The sequence below is a fragment of the Panthera pardus genome, unplaced genomic scaffold, assembly GCF_024362965.1.
Source record: "Panthera pardus isolate Hobbes unplaced genomic scaffold, ASM2436296v1 HiC_scaffold_17, whole genome shotgun sequence".
In the NCBI taxonomy this organism is placed as follows: domain Eukaryota; kingdom Metazoa; phylum Chordata; class Mammalia; order Carnivora; family Felidae; genus Panthera; species Panthera pardus.
In genome coordinates, this window is record NW_026526732.1 from 139624709 (window position 1) to 139640082 (window position 15374).

A 15374-nucleotide genomic window follows, 5' to 3' on the forward strand; every position below is an offset into this window, starting at 1 on the left:
ATATTGTGGGCACTATTGTGCTTTAGTGCCTTTAGATCTTCATCATAATTTAACATTATGGCTGTGTATTATTCTAATATGTGATAGCACATACAACATGCCATAATTTATTGATCTAAGCAGTCCTTTGCAAATGGGTATCTAAATTGTTTAATTTTTCCCCCCCTATTCAATCATTTCTTCTGTTACTCCTTCTGTCAAGTATCTAGAAAGTCAGTGTTTTTAAGGCTTTTTTTCTCTCTTGTGACAAACTGCTTGTTGGAAGTGAGATACTGTTTGAACTTCCTTCTGTAACATACATGATTACCCATTTCATCATCATCTCAGCAACATTTGGTGCTATAGTGACAATATTTTAAATGTTCATCAGTCTGATAGAGGGATAATGAATATCTTATTTTAATTTGTGTTTTTAAAATTACTAGTGAGATGAAAATCTTTTTGTAAGTGTATGTCAGTATTTATTTTATGCCTATGTGTTCATATCTTTCCCCCAATTCTTGTATTTATCCCCCCACTTACTGATTCATAAAGGTTCTTTACATAGTAAAGGATACTAATATTTCATGTATAAGTTGCCATTTTTCTCCCCAGTTTGTTGTCATTTAACTTTAGGTCATTTTTTTTTTTTTAAGTAGGCTCCATGCCCCACATGGGGCTTGATCTCATGACCCTGAGACCAAGAGTTGGATGCTCTATCGACTGAACCAGCCAGGCACCCCAACCTTACATCATTTTTGAACAGTCATTTGTCTGGAATTATTTTAGTCGATTTTTTAAAGTTGTAAGTCTGTATTTTTTTTCCTTTTAGCCTTTCCAATTTTCTACATTTTTATTTTTGTAATCTTATTTAATATTTTATATTTATACTTAACATTTTACTGTAGCATTGTCCTTCAAGGTTTGCTTTTTTATTTTAATACATTTATTGGTTATTAAAGAAGATGCTTATGGTAGAAAGAATACATTTTTAAAAAATTTACCTAGAATTTGTCTGTCATACAATGCATCAGATAAAATTTGGTAATTTATCTTTCTATGTGCATATATTAGTTAAAGTAACACTTGCTGACGGACAGTTAAAACCCCAACTTGTGATTTAACACAGTAGAGGTTTATTTCTTAGTCCAACATAGGTGTTTCTGATTAGTGGTCAGCCCTCCAGTGAGTAGATTCAGTGGCCCAGGGTCCTTCATCATATTATTCTTCCATTCCCTAGGGCTTTGGGCTCCTCTGCATTTAGTTGGCAGTTGGAAGAAGAGAGCATGGAGAAAGCATGTCACTTCCCAACCACCTCAGTTTGAAAGTGCTTCATGTCATTTCTGCCTATATTCCATTCGTGGGAATAGTCACATGGATATACCTAGGTAGAAGGGATGCTGGGAAATGTAGTCCCTGGCTGGGTACCAGCTTTCCAGTGAAAACCCTACACTCTGGAAAGAGCATGAATATTTGTTGGACGTTTAGCCGAACCTGTCACCATTTGTTATATTTATAACCTATGGTGACAGGGGCGCCTGGGTGGCTCAATCAGTTGAGCGTCGGACTTCAGCTCAGGTCATGATCTCATGGTTCATGAGTTTGAGCCCCACGTCGGGCTCTGTGCTGACAGTTCAGAGCCTGGAGCCTGCTTCCGATTCTGTGCCTCCCTCTTTCTCTGCTCCTCCCCTGCTCACTCTCTGTCTGTCTGTCTCTCTCAAAGATAAATAAGCATTAAAAAAAATTATAATGTATATGATGTATATTTTCTTTACAAAATGGAATCATCCTATTAAGAGTCTTTAATTTTAGTGCCATTTTGTGAGCATTTGTGTCTTTAAATCTCTTTCAAAAATAAGAGTTTTAATGTCTACATATTATTCCCTGTTTTGATGTATCATAATTGATTTAACACTTTTCTATTATGGTACAGTTAGGCTTTCCTAGATTTTTATTATTCTGAATAGTGCTGCTATTGTAAATGTCTTTGTGCATAAATCTTTGAGTATTCCTCTGATTATTTCCTCAGGGACAATTCTTGGGAGTGAACTTGCTCAGTGTTAAGGCTGGCGATGCATATTACCAGATGGCCCTTCAGAAATGTGGACATATTTATACTCTTATCAGTAGTGTCTGAGGATTCTTATTTCAGAGCACTCTTGACTATCCATGGGCATTATAGTTGTTTCAGTTTTTGCCAATTCGGTCGTTGAAAACCGTACTGCACTGTTTTAATTTGCAAGCTTTCCTTACAGTGGGTTTGAACATTTTTTTTCATGAGGCCGTCAGTAATCTGTGTGTGTGTGTGTGTGTGTGTGTGTGTGTGTGTGTATGTGAATTACCTCTTTGAATCCTTTTTCGTTTTTATTTTGAAGTGTTCCATCTTCTTTTCAATCATTTATAAGAGATTTGTATGCGGCATGTATTAACTTGTCATGTTATAAATATTTTTATCTGGCTTCTCCTTCCCTTGATTTTTCTTTGTGACCTAATTTTTTAAGATTAAACTCTACAGTTGGAGCCCTGATGTGTAATATCGTATGCATTGAATCTGCCCGGTTAGCGGTACTTCTGAGATTAATAACATTTTAAAAAGCAAAGCAGATTCTTTTTTCTGACCCATCATATGGTTTGAATGTTCTCAATGTGAAATTTTAGTTATCTTGAAGTGAGGGGATTTAAAGTAGTCATCAATAAAAAAATGGACTCGGGGCGCCTGGGTGGCTCAGTCGGTTGAGCGTCCGACTTCGGCTCAGGTCATGATCTCGCGGTTCGTGAGTTCAGGCCCCGCGTCGGGCTCTGTGCTGACAGCTCGAAGCCTGGAGCCTGCTTCGGATTCAGTGTCTCCCTCTCTCTCTGCCCCTTCCCTGCTCATGCTCTCTCTTTGTCTCTCAAAGATGTATAAATGTTAAAAAAATTTTTTTTTAAATAATAAATTTAAAAAATGGACTCAAGAAGAATTTGGGGCACTGGTTTCTTACCTGTGGAGATAGTGAGATCGCCTTCTTTATCTTCCTGGGATAGTTAGGAACAGCAGGGAGACAGGCTGATAGATGGTATCTGAGGACTCCATGGTTTAGCTAAGTGAGGAGTAGTGGGGTCTCAGAGGCCCTCTGGCTGTTTTTCACGTTAGATCTTATTTAAAACCCACGTGGTAGAGTGGCAGGGAGCCAAATTAGGGGTCAGGGAGCTGAGATGTCATCTCAGCTCTACCATCGACTGCGACCCTGAGCAAGTCACTTGTCCACTTGAGCCCTTAGTTTACCCATCAGCAGAACTTGAGAGGTTGTTGTAGGCGATGTTGCGGGTACGTGAACCCCTGGGTTGTGCAGTGGAGTTCTCCACGATGCCTCCTTTATGTTCGCTACCTTTTCTGACCTGTGGCAGGTGGGTCTGCGGGGAGTGGGAAGAAGGTGAGTCCCTTTGGCCTCCTGAGTGATTGATGAAAGAAATCAATCCAGTATATATCTGTTCCAGATATAATGTGATCTAAATGTGATGTTCACCTAATAAGATTAGATGAATCTAATATGGTTTTCCTCTAAAACACAAATACTGCACCACTTTTAATTGTAGTAGCCAAATTAAATTACTCGTCCCAAATTAGATTTCCAGCAAACTTAATTTGAACATGAGCTCAGGACTGCAGGCCCTGAGTAATTTTTTCAGATATAAAATAAATCAGTAGGATACTGGCGCTGTTCCTCTGGGCTCTTCAGTGGTTACCATAAAAGAGAATAGGTAAACATCTGGAGGAAGCTTGCAGAAAGAGAGCTGAGACAGAAGCTCCAACCCTTTGGCTGATCACTGAGTGATTTTCCCTTTTCATCACTTCTACCCTCACTGGTCTTGGAAGACAGGAAGCAAATAAAGACAGGTCCGGTAGTCACTTGTATCTTACTGCTTATGGTTGCCTTTCTTCTTTTTGTTCCTTGAGTGAGCCCTTTAATGTCTTGCCTGCTCAGGAGGACACTTGGTGGGAAGTGGCTCCCTGGGTGGCCTATGGAGCCACAGGGATTTGGTGAGGGACTAGAGACATTTATAACCTTGTGTTAGCTATATTTTCTCTCATTTTATCAGATGACAGATTAAATGAAAACCAACCCAGACTGTTTTCAGTCTGGGAGTAGACGCTGACAGTAGGTGAGGCTTTATCCAGGGCTCAGATGAGGTGCCCAAGATCCAGTGTTTCTCCTTCAGTGTTGGTTCCTTTCCCAGGCATGATCTCCCTTTCTGGCCCCAGAATGACAGCCCACGGCTCCTGGGTCAGCCTGTTTTCTTGTTCACTTGTTTTTCTAAGGAAAAACCCTTAGTGGATCGACCAAAGGCGTGGAATTGAGTCTGGTTGCCCTTGGTTGACTCCATTTGGATTTTATGCTTCCCTAAATCAATACCACGTGGAGGGCATGGGACAGATTGACTGCCTGGGAGATTCAGGGGACTGTTGGAAAAATAGATGGGTTAGTGAAGCAGGGGAGGTACCTCCAAACCTCCATGACGCATTAATACAGATCCTTCTTTTCCAAGCACTGCAGGCTTCCATTCTCTCCTTTGAAGTGTGGCCTACATTCTCCCCTTTGAAGTGTAAATGACCCTGAGAGGTAGATGGATATGTTCATGGATGAAGAGGTGAAGTTCACCGTGGGATCAGCTTACCCAAGGCCTTTTCAATGATACAGCAAGGACCAGACTCGGTGTCTAATGAGTCTTCCATTTTTTTTTCCCCGGCATCATGCCTTCTTTCTACGAATCCCTCTCACCAACCCCTCCTTCTCACTCTCCCAACACCAGCACAGGGTTCTTCATTAAATAGACAGTCAGTCAATAGTTGTTAACTTGTTATTGACTGACTAGTGTACCATCAGACCAAATGTGACCTTTCTGCTCATACTTTGTGAATATCATTATAGCAAAAGCCAATGTGGTCGATTCTCAGTCATTAATTTGTAGATTGTCCCTGGTAATTCAGTTTTCTTTCCCTGAATTATGGGGTTCGTTTAACAGAAGGATGGAGATTGGATGGCTTAAGGATAGACATAAGAAAGGAGTCAAGGGGTGTGTGTGTGTGTGTGTGTGTGTGTGTGTGTGTGTGTGCACGCACGTGCAGCTATGCACATGGAACTGCAATTACAAAATTAAATATGTTTCCATTCAGCTGAAATTAGATTTGATGCCTATCTTTTCATTTCAATGTAAGTTACATTTGTGAAAGTTACCATTGGCAAGATCCTTATTTGCTCAAGCCAAAGACCTGTGAATAGGTGTGCCATTTAGAAACATTTTTAGTAGGAACCATACATTTGCTTTTCACTTTTGAGAAAAAAACCACCTATTGGCTTCTCCCTACTGGAAAAATCCTCCCTCATCAATATTTTGTCTCCGGTTTTACTTCTGCTGCCTCTGGGCAGCTTTATGGACTTTCTCCCGCTGTTTCTTTGTGCTGAAGGTCTGCATTCCACAGTTAACACTTCACCGTGGGTCCTGTGATACACTAATTGTTTCATATTTATGGGTTTTATCTCCTTGATCACTTGGTTAACAGTTTGAAGTCAGTGCTTGGTCTTACCACTTTCTTTGTGTTTTTTTTTTTGTTTTTTGTTTTTGTTTTTGTTTGTTTTTTAATCCTCCACAGTACTCCCCTCCATGCTGAAGTCAAGTGGGTGATCATTTAGGGTTTGGTTCGGTGACTGGGGTAGGTGCCCCTCCTGAGCATTTCCATCTCACCCTCATTGTACTCACAGTGGCTTTGCAGTTGTCTGGTTATTATCTCTGTTCCTCCAGTACAGTTCATGGCACATATTAACGGCAAAGGAAATACATGTTCATTAATTAAGTGATTCTTGCCTTCCTATACCACCCCCGCCTTCCCACCCCACCCCCAACACTCCCCCACCCGAACCATAAGTTCTTGGAAGGCAGAGCCTACATCTTATTGTTCTTTGTGTTCTCTATAGTCCTTAAGTGTGTCTGTCCATAGTAAATGCTCAATTAATTCTTGTTGAGTGAGCAGATTCCATGGGTGGGTAGAAGCCAAGGATCGGTAGGTCCTCTCTAGGGACCTGCCTGGGGGAGAAACCAGCTCTGAGAAGGAAGGGGGTGATGGAGGCTGGATGGGGATGGTTTCCAGAGCTGGGTGTGCCAACTCCTCCTTCTTCTGATTTCCAAGTACAGATAAGGCACTTCCCTAATGGCACAGTGCTGTGTCCCCTCCTCGCCGGTGCCTGGTAAGCTCAATGCCTGAGAAGTGGTCGAGTAAAGGATGGTGGCTGTAATTCTAGCTTTTATTTCAACAATAAAGAATTCCCTGTTCTACCTGTACCTGAGCTCCTTCAGAAATCTTCATGGTTGAGATGGGAGGACACAAGCCAGGAGGGGCACATGATCACCTCCCCGTGTTGACATTTTCATTCTTCCCGTTGCCCTAGAGTCTGCTAATGAGCAATGACAGAGCCACAAAGGAGGGGGCGGTGAGCACCAACGGGTCAGCACCCCCTCAGCCTCCCTGAATGGTGTTGGTTGGACCACTGGTTGGACCGACTCATCCCGGTTTGCCTGGGGCTGTCCCAGTATTAGTACTGGAAGTCCTGAGTCCCGGGACACCCCTCGGTCCCTGGCAAACCAGGACAGTGGGTCGCTCCCTTCCTGCCCTGGCCAGCTCTTTCCCTGTTCCTTTTCCCTTTGCAAGGTCCTTAATTGGGCCCATTTCTTCTTCTTTCTGCCTTCTCCACTAACCTCTCCTAGCTCTTTTCAGCCAAGCCCTGAGCCCTGCTTGCATTTCTGCTATTAGAGGCCCTTCCAGACCAGTGTTCTGAATCGCTGTGGGTTGACCAGAATTCTTGGAGTTAGATATCCTCCCAGGGGCTGCCTTCTCATCCTCTCTGGCCCTGCTTGGCTCCAAAACTCAACGAAGATGTGAAAGCTTCTGTCACATAGAGTTGAAACTCATCTGCATTCAGGAAGAGCCTGCCCTCTCTGGGGGAGGCTTTCTGCACACATGTGGCACTCGGCGGGCACAGCACCACGCTGTGCCTGGAAGGTAGGGCAGGGGAAGTGGCAGTGCTGGGGTAGCTGTGCCCGCAGTTTCGTGTCGTTCACACCGAGGCCCGCCTCCCTCATCCCAGACCCAGCCCTCTGCACCTGTCCTCTGGGCACATTGTGGCTTATGGCTGTCAGCAAGGCCGACTGTAGCCTGCTGTCTTCTCTGAAGCTTCCTTCCCCACATTTACCTCTTTGTTCTCAGAATTCTTAATACACATAGAGTCAGTGCTACTCCATTAAGTGAGCCTAATTGTTTTCTTCCGCATTTCTCGCGTGTTAGTTCTTCCTTGAAGGCAGACGTCTTATCTTGTTTCCTTTCCTTCCGCCTCATGGCACCTGGCCTTGTGCTGGGCCCACAGCTGGCCCTCACTTGGTACATACCACTTTGATGGCACCTCGGTGATTTGTGGGTGACAGAGGGACGTGGAAGCTAGCAGGCTGGTGGTTCTCTGTGAGCTCCTGTATGCAGAGTAATGTCAGTAGCATGGAGCAGGAGGGTGGGAATACACGCTGCTCTGAGCCAGGCCCCGGGTCTTGGGTGGAATTCAGTTATCCCGACTTCCTCTTTAACACTGCCACAGGAGAATGAGGCTTCTTTAATGTGGAGTGAATTTTTAGTCACAAAACACTTCACTGTGTATTAGGTTTTGCCTCACATTTTCTGGAACATTCGACTGTAATTTAAAAATAATCACAGAGGATTAAACAATTCCGAGACTGCTTTACAGAGGCAGTCAAGTGGGTTTTGATTTTTATAGAGTTTTCCTTTTTTGAGTCATTCCCTTTTTGGAGGAGTTCAGAAGGAGGTGCTGTGCTGTCCCAGACCCTGTAGGCCTGATTCTGTTATTTGTCTCAGCATTGCTGATCCGTGAGTGAAAACGCAGCTCTGGCCCACCCCCATGAGGGTGGATATTTTGAACTTTTCACCAGTGCTGATAACCTCTTGCTTGGGTCTCCTGTAACCAACTGTGTGCTTCTGCGGTGTGTGTGTATGTGTGTGTGTATACGGTGTATTTGTTTTCAGATGTATGTAGCTTTAAAAATTTATAGGAATAATATGTGGTCTTGGTAAAACATTTAGTAGGAAGTTAAAGCTGTCTTTACTTCTCTTTTTTAATTTTTTAAAAAGTTTATTTATCTATTTAGAGAGAGAGAGACTGCACACAAGTGGGGAAGGGGGGCATAGAGAAGGAGAGACAGAATTCCAGGCAGGCTCTGTGCCATCAGCACAGAGCCCGATGCGGGGCTTGAACCCATAAACTGTGAGATCACGACCTGAACTGAGATCAAGAGTTGGACACTCAGGGCGCCTGGGTGGCTTAGTCAGTTAAGCGACTGGCTTCAGCTCAGGTCATGATCTTACAGTTCATAGGTTCAAGCCCTGCGTTGGGCTCTGTGCTGACAGCTCAGAGCCTGGAGACTGCTTCCGATTCTGTGTCTCCGTCTCTTTCTGCCCCTCCCCCATTTGTGCTCTGTCTCTCTGTCTCTCTCACTCTCTCTCAAAACCAAAAAACATTAAAAAAAAAAAAAAGAGTTGAACACTTAACTGACTGTGCCACCCAGGCACCCCTTTACTTCTTTTTTTTAAATGTTTATTTATTTTGAGAGAGAGAGAGAGAGAGAGCACACCCATATGTGCAAGCAGGGAAGAACAGAGAGACAGGGAGAGAAAGAATCCTAAGCAGGCTCTGTGCTATTAGCACAGAGCCTGATGCAGGGATCAATCCCACAAACCATGAGATCATGACCTGAGCCAAAATCAAGAGTCAGATATTTAACTGACTGAGCCACCCAGGTGCCCCAAGCTGTCTTTACTTCTTAGAAATAACCCCAGTGAACATTTTAATGTATATTTTTCCAGTTTGTTTTTTGTGCACTCACACATATGTTCAGACACACACACATACACACAGTATGTATATTTACACAGATGGGATCATTTTATGTAAAATTTAGGGGCCTGTTTTCTTTTGCTTAACAATTTCTGAAAGACATTTTCTCTGTGTCCGTGAAGACTAATTTATCACTCATTCAGCAAACACTGAACTGAACGCCTACCATGTGTCCAGCATCGTGCAGGGTACTGGGGATATAACATTGAACAAAAGGGATAAAACTCCCTGCCCTTGGGGAACCAATAGTCTAGTGGGGTGGCTGGCAATAACAAAGTAATACAATATGTGGTGGGTTAGAAGGTGATAAATGCTATGGGAAAAAATGAGATCAGGAAGGTGAGTGGGAGTGAGGGGGATAAAGTGCATTTTGCAGTTTTAAACAGGGTGGTCGAGTGATGAGGAGGCCTTTGACCAAACCCTGGGGCTATAATGTTTAACACACAGCGTGCTCTACTCAGATGACTGCTGGGTTAGGTCTGCACTTGTGGCAGAAAGAGACATGCTGTCAGAGCCTTAGGAGCTCTGGGCAGGGGTCCCTCCGATCTCTTGTGGTAGGAGATACAGACTTGAGCACCCGTGCATGGTCTTGTGTTGCTCATTACGGACAACAGTGACATGTTATTATAACATGTTCTTGTTTCCAAAGTCGCTTTTTGTCTGTTCTCCTGGCCCCGTTGCTTACTTTAGCTACACAATTTTGGGCAAATAGCCCACCTGTTCTGGGCCTCATGAAGGAAGTATGAGGATTGTTGTACAGTTTAAATGAGTTAATCCCGGTGCATAGAACAGTGCTGGAAAGAGCTCCTATGAGAAGTTCAGCTGTTGTTATTACTACCTTTCATTTATTACTTGGGACAGTCCCGTGAGGAGGATGTTAGGCTCAGTTTAGAGATGAGGAAGCTGAGGCCCGGGGAGGTCGGCGTCACTAGTGAACAAGTTCAGGGTGCTAGGAGGTTGGTGGAGGGAGGTCTCACATCTCGGGCTTCAGGCCCTAGGCCCAGCTCCTGCCTACCTACCTTACTCCAGGTGGGCACAGCTACTCCTGCTTTAGGCGGGTGCATAGAACACATGGCCGCAGATTCCATTCACTGCCTTCCTGATCGCTCTGTAGACTCCTTAGAAAAGAAGCAGCCTGGGTCCAGGGGGTGGGGGTGGAGGTCGGGTAGGGTTGGGAGAAGAGGGAGGAAGGATGGATATGGAGTTCCCACGGGGAGGAGCTTGAGGCTTGGCGGCTCTGCTCAGCATCCTCACCGTTGTCAATTTGGTGTCAACACACGTTCCCCGCCTTCTCCCCCGCCAGTCACCACACACACCAGCTTGTAAAGATCCCCCTTAAAGACTCAGGAACATGACAAATAGTGGCTTCTCTAGTTTTAATTTTCTGACTTTGAGAAACACCCCTATCCTTGTGTCTGCGGTAGTTTGTTGAAGAACGGTACCACCGCAGACACAACCCAGCTCTGTAACTGTTATCACTTGCCTCCTTCCAGAAGGTATCCTGGTGGCAACCTCCCACCTCACCTGGCCCTAACCGGCCCTCAGGTGGCCCTTAGGACAACACACTTTGAAGGACCTGTGAGTTCATAGAGTGGACTGGTGTCTAGAGTCATTTCTTCTCCGAGGTCAATACCCACCCCCCCCACCCCCCCCACCCCCCCCATGACATAGACAACCCAGAGTTATGCAGCACTGGGCATACCTCCTGTCTACTTCTCTGAAATGGAATGCAGAGCTTGCGTTACCATGGAAACCATAATATAAATGGTGGCTACGTGTAGGTAAAATAGCTCTATTGGTTTTATGCTGCAGGTACATTGTGAGTTCAGAAGGCTTTTGTGAACCTGAGAGTCTGAGAGTCCATCCATCGTTTTAAATATGGTTTCTGTGGCTACATGCTGTCAGGATTCTTAAGAAATCACTTTTAAGCAAACCTTCAGAGCAAGTTGTTTCTAACAGGGAAAGTGGCAGTTGGTCATTTATAGGTTATTTTCTTACCGTCTGGTGGGGTTTCTCATATCCCAGGACTCCAGATGGAGTGTAAGCTCCTGGGAAGTCCTGTGGCAGATGGGATGGAATTGTGGCTCAACAGTAGCACGTTCAGAAACGGCGTCAGGGAGCTGGTGGGAGTCAGTGCGTGGTGAAGCTGCCAGATGCTGTAACAGAGTGGAGAATCCAGCAGGGGTGTGGACACCGGGCATGAGGGGCATACCTGGGTACTGTACCACAGGAGGGGCTTCAACGGGGTGTTAGAGGATTGGGACAGCACTCCCAACTCGAAACCACATCATGTGGGTAACAGATGGAGAAACTGGGCCTGGAAAAGAGAAGACGAGGAAGGAATTTATAACCGTGTTTTATTATTTGAAGCACCATGATGTGGTCCCCCCCCCCCCAAAGAGAACTGATAAGAGAGACATTTCAGTAATTAAAGGAAGGAGTTTAACAGCCAAAACTTTTGAAGATAGGAAGGGTTACTTTAAAGGATAGAGAGTTCCCCGTCATTAGAGGTATGTAAGGAGAGGCTGGCTGGCTACTAGTGGAGGATACTATAGAGATTTAAGCTCTGGATGAGTGATGAGACTAGACCTTGAAGGCCTTTGCTAGCCTAGAGTTTTTATGATTGTAGGGGATAGATGGAAAATAAATTTAATTTTCTGGGCTTCTTATTCAAGACTATTAATAGTGGCTCCTGGGGGCACCTGGGTGGCTCAGTCGGTTAAGCGTCTGACTTTGGCTCAGGTCATGACCTTGCAGTCCGTGAGTTTGAGCCCAGTGTCGGGCTCTTTGCCGACAGATCAGAGCCTGGAGCCTGCTTCCGACTCTGTGACTCCCTCTCTCTCTGCTCCTCCCCTGCTCGCTCTCTCTCTCTCTCTCTCTCAAAAATAAATAAACATTAGAAAAAAAATAGTGGCTCCTGGAGCAAAGTTGAGAAGGATTTGGGCCTGGTTGAGTCTGGGCTCCTTGATTGATCAGCAGTGTCTCCCATGACAGGATCCCAGGTTGCAGGATGGCCCAGTATTAGCCATCTCCTTTCCAGTGGAGATTGTCTAGTGGTGAACTTTGACCCAGGTCAAGCCAACCACCATGATTTGCTTGGGATTGGGGGTGGGGGGATTCTCAGGACCTGGACTTTGAGCTTTCAAACCAAGATGAATTGGTCACCTGAAGCGGAAGGGATAGTCATCAGCAACCGTGTCATTTGGCTTCCGTTTCTACTTGGTGCATCTTTATCTCCTCAGAGCACGAGTGTGGGACTCTGCCCTCAGTAGGAGCCCGGTAGACACATGGAGAATAAATGAGTTGGATGCAGTTCCTAGGAAATGGTTGCAGTATCCTTGCAATTAATTAATTTGTTTAATTAATTAAAGTGACTTCACTAATTATATGTGCAGGAGATTGCACATTTCATTAGGCTGAGCAGATGGCTTCACTAATAATTACCAAAGCCTGGGGTTGCAGGAGGGGGGATGTCAGCATAGGAATTGATATTGAACATTTTAAATGCTGTCCTTCCACAAATAAAGTTGAAACTCCTATCCCCATTGCATCCAAGATGGACTGAAGAACAGATCCTTAGTTTTCTTCTGGTACTGCCAACAGGTGTTGGTAACTCACTGTTTGTGTCTGGTGATCATTTTCTAAATGAAGCAGCTGACCTTGGAAGGGGCGTGGGCTCCACGGCTCTGGAAGAGGGAGCCATGTCAGGCTTAGACTTGAGGCTTTGGTGTTGTTCAGACAGTTTAGCTAACCCACCGAATTTTGATAGGAAGCCAGATCTCCCTCAAAAACAGCAGGTGCCTCGTCTCCAAAGGGAATGTGCCTTCCTCTGTGTATTGTTTAAACCTTGCCCTGCCCTCACTCCTGCCCCTCCGTGGGGCCTTAGACTCTAAGGCAGACCCACGGACATGCCACAGAATAAAGACCCTGAGTGGATGCACGCACAGACCAAGCAGTACCAATGATTGAGGTATCACATAAGTGCATGGGTGTATTTTTGGAGTGTTCTCACTACGGTGATAAGGATGATTATTGGTAATTGACCGGACTGAGCATCTCCTCTGGGCCGGAAACTTCCTGCACTATTTGTAATCCTTGAAAGAATCCCGCAGGGCAGGTGTTAATTTACAGATGAGAAAACAGAGGCTTGTAGGTGTTAAGCGGGTATGCCTGGAATCACACCAAGCTAGGTTCAGACTCAGAACTTTCTGTCTATAAAGCCCCTTGTTCTTTCCAGCGCCTGCTCTGCTGGTAAATGATTTGGGGTCATGAAAGTCCCACACCTAAATCTGGAAGGATGTGAGGGGAAGCCACCAGGCTGAGCTTACCACTTTCACTCAGGGAGCCAGTCACCAACTGATGGGCTCTCGGCATCTTAGAACTGGCAGGGCCTTGGAGGAACGGCTTCTGAACAGTTTCCCAGCATCCATGGTCAAGTGCTTAGTGCATAAAGATGAGCTCTAAAAGACCAGGCGGCTGGGCATGTTACGGAGGAGTGAGGTACTGGTTAGAGAAAGTTCCAGAAAGAAATCGATCATTTCAGGAGAATTTTCAGAATGTTAATTTGATGTGATCTGATAAGAGAGTTTTCTTTTTTGCTCATATATATGGTTGGGGAAGGGTGACCCTCCTGAAGCTTCATGCATGGTGTGTGAAGAAGAAACAAAGCCAAGAAAGGGGGGAAGAATGCCACTTGTAGAAGAACGGATAGATCAGTCTGTGTGCTGATGAATAGATGTTGACCATGACAGCAATATTCCTGTTTGGGGAAATTGAGCATTGCAGTTAGATTGCTTGACCTTCCGTAATGGTCCTGGTGAGCTCCCGTCCCTATCAAGGTCTGCCTCTCTGCCCCCCAGGGTAATCTTGGGGGTAATTATCCATTCCTTGATGCTTTCACTCCACACTCCTTATGAGCTAGAGCAGGAATGGGGTGGTGTGTCTGACTCACAAAAAATTGTGAATCATTCTTGAAATGAGGGAGCCCTGAAAACATGACTAATTTCTGTAGCATGTACAGGTAAGAAATGGCTGTTTGGTTGTGACTGGCAACTGCCATGTTATTTCTAATTTTGACTTGGTTACTGTTGTTTTGGGGATGGGATCAGACTTGGCCCTGGGGTGGGTGCAGTGTGGAAGGACAAAGTGCCATTTGGACACAGTTCCTGCCTTTGAGCATTTCACAACCTGAAGGAGGCCAAGGCATGTCAATAGTTGCAGAAAACATGTCTGTTGAACATATATATTAAGGAGTCAGCTGAAAGAAAGAAATCTTAAACTTAATCAAGAGTAGAATATGTTTTGCCTGATCATATATCCAGTTAAGTGCTGGAGGGACACTCGGGGCCAGCCAGGTAGTGTCTGGATCATATCGGTCTAGGTTAAGAAGAGAACTAGGCTAGCTCGTAAATCGTGTTTCTGTTTACACATCTGTTCTCAGGAGTAGTTACTTATTCAAGGCCTTCTGTCTTTGTTGATCATGTCAGCCTGGATGAGTTAGCTGCGTCTTGTTACCTGCTATGAAATTCAAGATTTGTTAAAATATAAATACACCTGAGAAATACCCTTATACCCTTATTGGCTCATAATGATAACCCAAGATGTAAAGAAACATAATAATGGACTTTACTCCTTGTTCTTACAGCTTTGGGTAAAAATTTGTACCTCTGCTGAAGTTTCCAGAGAGAAGAGGCTACTGTGTGGGGATCGAGGATTGGACATTCAAGCCTGGTGTTTCAAAAGCTGGCTTGTGCATTTGAGCCTGCTGTTTTCTACAATGAGTTGGGGGAAGAGGTTGTAACTCGGAAAATAATAAGGAAAATGGAGCAGTCCGGAGTCTGGTGTGGTGCAAAAACTAGATGGAAATAGTAAATAGACAAGGAGGGGAAGCTGATGAAAGGAGAGGAGCTTAGGATAGGAAAGACCACTGGTATGCTTCTGGCCATAAATAACAGTAACACATTTTCTCATAAAACAAGAAGTGAGGATGGAAGCAGTGGTTACCTGTTGTGTATCTGGCAGTTCAGTGGTGATATCAAGGGTAGGAGATTTTTCAGTCTGTCTACTTGGCCCTCCTTGGTGTTTTGGCTTTCTGTCTCTGTGCTTCTTGTCTTGTTGGTTCCGTGAGTCCCATGCGGTCACCCCTAGCTGCAAGGGAAGCTGCCGAAGGATTGCTTAGTTCTTCCAGCCTTAGTAGTGGAGGTGGGCAAGAGGGATTAGGAATGGCTGGTGGGTTATCCAGCCAACTGTTGGGCATAGATCAGTTGAGAAAAATAAATAAAAACAGATGTGTGTTGAATCATCACCACAAAAAAACAGATGCTCCCGGGAGTTGGCTTTGTGTGGGCTGTGAATGGTATGGAAGGGTCTCTTTTAGGTCCCATTCCAGCAGTGGGGCTGATCACTTCCAAAGTCTGTGTGTGACATCGAAGACTAGATTCTGAGAAAGTCTTCTTAAACCCTGCT

At 44.8% G+C, this 15374-nt stretch overlaps 1 protein-coding gene and 1 long non-coding RNA gene across 2 annotated transcripts in view; one reads left to right on the forward strand and one right to left on the reverse strand.

The window, feature by feature from the left end:
- TRERF1 (transcriptional regulating factor 1) overlaps positions 1 to 15374 on the forward strand; it is a 207532-nt gene that overhangs the window by 96161 nt on the left and 95997 nt on the right.
- On the reverse strand, positions 10686 to 12373 carry LOC109271625 (uncharacterized). The gene is made up of 2 exons (XR_002082043.2): positions 12075 to 12373; positions 10686 to 11226 (listed from the first exon to the last, which is right to left on the reverse strand). It is a non-coding gene; the product is annotated as an uncharacterized LOC109271625 (long non-coding RNA).